This window comes from Gossypium arboreum, chromosome 9, assembly GCF_025698485.1.
Source record: "Gossypium arboreum isolate Shixiya-1 chromosome 9, ASM2569848v2, whole genome shotgun sequence".
Lineage (NCBI taxonomy): Eukaryota > Viridiplantae > Streptophyta > Magnoliopsida > Malvales > Malvaceae > Gossypium > Gossypium arboreum.
In genome coordinates, this window is record NC_069078.1 from 61749273 (window position 1) to 61757333 (window position 8061).

An 8061-nucleotide genomic window follows, 5' to 3' on the forward strand; every position below is an offset into this window, starting at 1 on the left:
AAATTACGTAATGATATCTCTTGTTTTGTGCAGATGGATTTAGAAACACTCTACGATGCATGGGAGAGATACAAGGACCTTTTGAGAAGGTGCCCCCACCATGGGTTATCACTTTGGCTTCAGGTTCAAACATTCCATAACGGCCTGAATACTTCGACTCGACAAATAGTTGAAGCAGTTGCTGGCAGAACCATCAATAATAAAACACCTGAAGATGCTTATGAGTTCATAGAGGAAATTTCACTGAATAACTATCAGTGGCAAGTCATGAGGACAAAGCCAACGAAAATAGTCAGTGTTTATAACGTCGATTCAGTCGCCATGCTCTCTAATCAGGTAGAACTCCTGAATAAGAAAATTGATGGCTTTCTTAGTTCTTCACAAGTTCACCCAGAAATGCAATGCGAAGTAAGTGGAGGTGGAACAAACCATTCGGAATAACAACCTTATGGCCACAACATGGATAACGAGCAATTAAACCACATGGGTAATAATCTTCAACCTTAAAACAATCCATATAGTAACACTTATAATGCAGGTTGGAAGAACCACCCAAATTTCTCGTGGGGCGGTCAAGGACATCAAAGACCACAACATCCTCCGGGCTACCAACAGCCACCCTACCAACAGGAAAAGAAGTCAAACCTTGAAGAGAAGCTCTCAAAGTTTATATCAGTGTCAGAAACCTATTTTCAGAACACCGAGACAGCACTTAAAAATCAACAAACGTCGATCCAAGGGCTCGAAACTCAGATAGGCCAGCTTTCCAAACTAATCTTTGAACGACCACAAGGTAGTTTACCAAGTAATACCGAACCTAACACAAGGAAACAACTCAACGCAATTAATATTCAAGATGATGAAAGAGTCGTTGAGCCTGAATCAGAACCAAGGCAAGAAACTGTGGTAAGCAAAGGTCAATGTGAGGTAGATCAAAATACAAACAAACCAGTGACTTTTGAATATAAACCTCGTGTGCCATACCCCAACGCGACAAGGAAAGACCAGTCAGATGAACAATTTGGTAAATTCCTTAAACTCTTAAAAAAATTACATATTAACTTACCGTTTATTAAAGCTCTATCACAGATGCCAAACGCAATGAAATTTTTAAAGGAGCTTTTAGCAAATAAGCGGAAGTTGGACGAGGCATTGCATGTGGAGCTGAACGCAGTTTGTTCGGCTATTCTCCAAAATAAACTACCCAAAAAACTAAAAGATCCAAGGAGTTTTACGATTCCTTGCTTAATTGGTAGTTTAGATGTTAATTATGCATTAGCTGATCTAGAGGCTAATATGAACATCATGCCTTACAAAATGTTTAAACAACTAGGTCTCAAGAAACCCAAACAGACTAGGATGAGCATTCAATTAGCAGATAAAACTATAAGATTCCCTAGGGGTATTATTGAAGATGTGCTAGTTAAAATCGATAAATTTATATTTTCCGTTGACTTTATTGTTCTAGATATAGAAGAGGATAACAACACTCCCTTAATTCTAGGAAGGCCCTTTTTAGCAACTGCTAAAACAATCATTGATGTTGGCACAGGTGAACTCACACTCTGGGTGGGAGACGAAACAATCACCCTTCAAGCTCGCAATTCTGGCAACACATCAGGAATTGAAGGTGATCATTTAAACCATTCTACTAAAACTAACAATATTTTGTAACTTACTTTGTAGAAAATGAGTCTGACGAAAGCACATAAGTCACTCTCAAGCAATAGTAGAGGACCTACTCACGAGGAACGATGACTACAAATAGAGGAGCTAGATGAATGGCGAACACATAAACCAAGAACACACGATAAACCAAAACTGCACCTAAATGAGCTCGATACCTTTCCAAATAACTCAAGGTTGGAGATAAAGTCTTATTAGATGCCGTAGATCTTCACATTGTCACTGCTAGAAAGGATGAAGAAATCCCTCTTACAGTACTTAGTATTTTTCCATTCGGTACGATTGAGGTGAGTCATCCCAAATTCGACACTTTTAAGGTAAACAACACCCATTTAAAACTCTATTTTGATAAGATTGATAGCAGGAATGAGGAGTATAAACTCCTTAAACCACCATGACCATTCAACGGAGAGGTAAGTCGAGCTTAGACTATAAATAAGCGCTTCTCGGGAGGCAACCCAAGCACTAACAATATTAATTTCTTTAAATTTTGGTATTTAACACCTAACTTACTAATAGAAATCTTAAATATAGGTTTTTCGACAAAGACACGGCCAAGCACACGGGCGTGCTTAGGCCTGTGTGAAAATAGGGCAAAAGATTTCCCCAACACGGGTTATGATAAAATGCCATGACCGTGCGACATGGCTGTGGTCGAGCCTGACAAAACAACACGGGCATGCAACACGCCCGTGTAGAAGAACCGTGGACGAACCTGTTAAACCAACACGGGCATGCGACACGCTCGTGTCTAACACCCGTGGTCGAACCTGTCAAATTAACACGGGTGTGGGGCTTGAACACACGGGCATGGGAGAAGCGAACGAAGTTAGACACGGTCGTACGACATGGCCGTATGGACCCACATGCCCAAGGAACACGGGCGTGTACTAAACATCAGACGCGCACAAATTCAAAATTCGCGAATCACACGGGCTGAAATTGGGGAACACGGGCGTGTGCCATGGCTGTGTGGCCCAAAATCTATAAATACCCTGCACTATTCACTTTCTTCCCCATTTAAAAACCCTAACCCTAGCATTTGCAAGTTCACACGGCCTCCCTGCCACGCCTGTGCGCCGCCTCCAACTTCATTTTTGGCGTCCATTCTCCCCTTTCTAGCGTTTGTTTACGCTTCCCCTTTTAATTACTCTCATTTATAATGCTATTTATATTAATAGTCTATATTTCGCATGTCATTTTTATCTTTCTATCACACAAATTTCATTTATGGGACAAGTCATCATCTTTTTCATGTTCAAATTCCTACTTACTACATGATTTATTTACTCCATTTAATTAGTTAGAAATGAATATCCATGGTTAGGATAGTTGAAATAATCATGCCTTTTGTATTGACATTTCTATTCATTCATATAGTAATGTGCATTCCATTCTTTGCCATTTTACTTATATCACCATGCTAGTGCCACAAACCATTGAACTTATCTTTTTAGTTAGTTTTAGTAGTTGAGGCTTGAAATTATGATTTTTTAAGATTTGTCTTCGTTTTACTTTGACCACTCATCAAGATGACTTGATGATTCTAATCACAGGTACCAAGTCATCTTTACGTGGTAAAAAAGCCACCGTACCTGCCTCGAAGAAGAGGAAGGGAGCGTCATCTTCTGCGGGTCGAACCACAAAAATTCGTCACCCTCTCCTGCAGTTCCCCCGAGGGCCCTAGGAAAAGCTTTTCCAAATACTTCGGGCTCGACCCTTAATTGCGGGCTACTGCATCGACTAGGCAGCCGTAGAACAAGTTCAATTGGATGATGTAATTCGGGCCTAACCACCGACCCTTGGGAGCTGTTCTTTGGGATTATCTACCCGACGTATCTCGAGCTCACGATGGAACTATGCTCAATGTTCCATCTCCAGGCCGTAATGACAAATTACGATGATCCTAGCATGGTCCAATTTCGCCTAAGTGGGTTAGTCCTCCAGCTAAGAGTCCCAGAGTTCGGTGCTGCACTAGGCTTATATACGGAGGAGTTCAAGGAGGAAAATGAACTACATGCTCTCACTCGCCACATACATTTTTCTCCCTCAAAGTGCTGGCACACTTTGGCCCCTAGCGCAGCCTCCTACAATCCTAGCCTCTCCAAGGCATCAGTTCTCCCACCATCCCTGAGGTACCTACACGCCATTTTAGCTCACATGATTATGAGGAGGCGAGACAGCACTGGCGTCGTTAACACTCACGATGCCTACTTCTTATGGTGTATGTCGTACGGGCACGTCATCGACCTTGCCTATTTCATCGTCCTTGCGATTCAGCACCAGATAGAGCAACATAGGAAGGGGGTCATCTCCATTGGCCCCTACATGACTCGACTGGCGTGACACTTTGGGCTCCTCGACACTGCGGCCCAAGAATCATCCTTGACCCTCATTGGCCAGATGTCTCCACAAGGTATCTCGAGCATGCTTAGCATGAGGATGATCGAGAGGCACTGAGGAACCTACCCTCCTCAATATCGTCTCGCCTAATCTACTGAGTAGGAGGCCTATGAGGACATTCTTGATGATGTCCCTTTGTAGCATGAGGACCCACCGACTCAGCCACTGTGACAGCCCAAAATTGACCCTAGTCGGAAGGTGGTCTCGGGACCACAAAACCGAGGCATAAAAATAATTAAAAATTTATTTTGATGCCTATAATATGTGTGTGCTCATGTATGACATTTTATGATGATTGATTTAGTGTTATAAGGGTGAATTCCACAAGAAAGGACTTAGTAATGAACTTTGAAAGTATGATAGGAAATGTGTGATGACTAATTAAAGCATGCATGCAAAATAATGGACTTGCATGTCAAATTCCCCTTTATAGGTGGTGGCCGGCCATAACAAGGAGGATGGGCTAAACATGTCATGAAACATGTTTTGTTGGTGCATTAGGGTGAAATAATAAACAAAGGTGTATGGGTGATAAAAAATGAAAAATAATGTGTGTGAGTGTGGTAATCCCCCCATTGCCGTGAGTTGTAGAGAAGGAAAGAAAAAATTTTGTTCATCCTTTCTTTGAGCCAAAACTAAGGAAGAAGGAGGATTTTTGCTTCATGCTTGGTTTGGAAGAGATCTAGAAGGAGATTTGGCTAAGTTTGCATCAAGATTAAGGTATGTATGAGGTTGTGTTAGGAGTTTCATGCATGTTTTGGTTGCTAACTTGATGTGCATGTTAGCCATGGCTCAAATCTTTGTTAAGCCATGGAAATGGTATTTGGCCAAAGTTGTTATGGTGATAAAGCCATTGCATGCTAAGTGTGAAGCTTGATGATGATGCATGCAATGATGGATTGTCTACTCTTGAGTAAGATTTTGAGCTTTCTTTTGTTTTATCATGATTGAAGTTGAAAAGGAGCATGATTGTCATATTCGCCATGATGCATTCATGAGCATGGTTCATGCTTCTTGCATGTTAGTTAAAATTTGTGTTTTGGATGGCTATGGACACCTTGAAATTCGCCATGCTCATATATGTATATATATGTTTGCACATGATGTTTTGGTTATGAAGGAAGTGATGAATAAGTTTGTTTAAAGAAGAAGATGTTGAAGAATAATTGTGAAATTGTAAGCACATTCGCCTAGCACACATATGAGTGCTTGATGCTATATTGTAAGTTTTGAGCTACAATATGCAAAGCATTAACTAGTAAAATGCATGCTGTTTTGTGTGGTATTAAGTGCATAATTGGCCTCAACATGGACAAGTATATTCGGCCTTGGGTAGCCTATTGAAGGCCTTATCTTTTCCTTGATGCTCGAATAAATTGTATTGAATTGCTTGATGTAGTATAAAATGTGCATGACCATTGTGTATTCAAGCTAAAGGGTGGCCATATGACTATTTAAATTCCTTGTCATATTCGCCATAAGCTAGCACAATGAGGTTTTGATAAATTGAATTTGTTTGAATTAGCTCAAGAGCTAAGAGGGCCACAATTGGACAAGGGAAGGAAAAGTAATCGAATAGCCGTAAAAGCCGCTCGACAACATCCGAGGTAAGTCCTCAAGAAGTGACCTTACTTGAATTATGTGGAATGAAATATGGATGTATTGATATTTGATTTATGTGTGTATGAGTATTGAATGATACCCGGCTAAGTCCCAAGGCGATTATGTTAGTGATTATAATTGTGTTTGAGCCTTAGTAACGAAAATAAATATGTATGTCCAATGATTATTGATGTATGTGTGCATGAGAAATTGAATGATATCCGGCTAAGCCCAAGACAATTATGCTGGAAATTATAACCGGTTAAGACCAAGGCAATTGTGCTAGTGGCTACATCCGGCTAAGACCAAGGCATTCGTATGAAGTCATTCTATCCGGCTAAGACCAAGGCATTTGTGCAAATCGTGATATCCGGGTTAAGTCCCGTAGGCCTTGGTGCGGGTTACTATAACCGGCTATGTCCCAAGGCGATTGATCGAGTAGCGACATCCGGTTAAACTCAAGGTATGTGATTTGAAAATTATAAGCTTGCTGGAAAATTTCAGCTAATGCACTTGTGAAATTTCCCAATGACAAGGTAAGTGCGGTGTGTGCTTTATGCGCTAGGAGTAGAGCGTGTGAATATCCGCTCCTATGATGGAACGAGTTATCGGCCTTAATGAAGCCGTTATTTGTGTATGAACATAAGAGTTGGGATGGTGAAGTGAGTATGATTATGTGAATGTGCATTAATGAAATGATGCATTTAACTATGTGAATGTATTGCTGTAATTAGAGTTGATTATATTCCTTGAGACTTACTAAGCATAAAAATGCTTACTCACCGCTTTGGCTCTCGCTTAGATTTCGCTCGATAGCAATCGGATTCGGGATCGTTGAAGTCGAAGTCATCCACACTATCCACGCCTCTATTTTGGTATAAATTTTGGTTGAACTTTGAAATGGCATGTATAGGACTACCCTTGTTGGTTTAAAAATGTGGCGATGTATATGTATACTGCCATGCGAAAATGGCTCGTAAAAGGAAGCATGAACTTAGACTATTTGTGGTTTGAATGTATATATATGGTGTCATGATGTGATTATGGATCGGAATGGGAGTGTTGGTCACATGATCAGCCATTGGTATGGTTAAAATGATCATATGTGAACCTATGTATGGCAAGACTAGTTGGTTGATGGAGACTACAAAATAGATAAGACCTACCTTAAAACAGATGCTGCCAGCTGCAGTGACGTGAATGTGAAAAATCACCAAAATTGTAGGAATGGTATTAAATAGTGAATAAGCTATGTAAATGAACCTTGATGAGTCTATTTTCATATGGAAGAAGCGAAATGATCATAGGAGTTACATGTTAAGAGATATTGAAGCTATTGTGAAACAGGACCAGAACGGTTTCTGGGTCCCCTGTCGCAACTTTAAAAATTCACTATAAATTATCCAGAAAGAATTAGGAGACATACCTTATATGTACAGATTCCATTTTGAGTCTAGTTTCATTAGAAACAAACGGCACCAGCATTAAAGCCCTGTACAGAGAGATATTCAAGTTATACCACGCGAAGGTCAGAGCAGTTGATCCCTGTAACATGGGTGACTTTAACTAATAAACTGTACCAATTGGCCCAACCAAAAATTCTAGAAATAAATCCATGGATGGATATATGAGTCTAAATTCAGGGAAAATTTACGAAACCAGTTTCTGAGTTTTGAAACTCGAGATATGATTTTTAAGGCGACAGTGGCGCAGTTTTCCAGCCTGACTGAAAATGTTAAATGGATGGGCAAAACAAGTGAACTTGGCTTGTTAACCCCTCGTGTCCGACACCGGCGATGGTCTCGGGTTCGGGGTGTTACAGCCACCACCTCCCTCTCATCCAGTTCATGCGACGGTTTCATATGCTGACATCTCTGAGCGCCTCACCTGATTCGAGTAGTAGTATTTTCAACGATTTGACAACATTGATGCTACTCTACAGCAGATTCGTCAGCACCTCCACATCTCATCGCCAGTCCCACCTCGCGAACCATCCAGCGATGAAGATGTTTAAAAATATTTATTTATTATTTTATTTTATTTTATTTTTATTAAAACTACTTTTTATTTTTATTAGATTTTAGAATTTTATTTTTAATTATCAAATTCGATTATTTCTTTACGAGTAATTATTCCTCCTAATATACCCTAAAAAGTTCCTGATTTTATCATAGTTAAATAAGAGCTCTTAAGCTCATCATCGCATCGAAACTAAAAACTCCACCGGGAAAGGTTCTCCATGACTGGCATGTCCTGATCGACCACGACCATAGCTACCACTAGATATAATATTCTTTTAACGCAGGACTTATGGACTAATGAACCTCTATGACCGCCGGAGTATCCTTCTCCACTCTCGAATCTATTACT

The 8061-nt window shown here is 40.3% G+C and overlaps 1 non-coding gene across 1 annotated transcript; it reads right to left on the minus strand.

Annotated features, from left to right (window-relative positions):
• Positions 1 to 107, minus strand: LOC128281067 (small nucleolar RNA R71). Its single transcript, XR_008271282.1, has one exon. It is a non-coding gene; the product is annotated as a small nucleolar RNA R71 (small nucleolar RNA).
• Between the last annotated feature and the right edge of the window lie 7954 nt (positions 108 to 8061).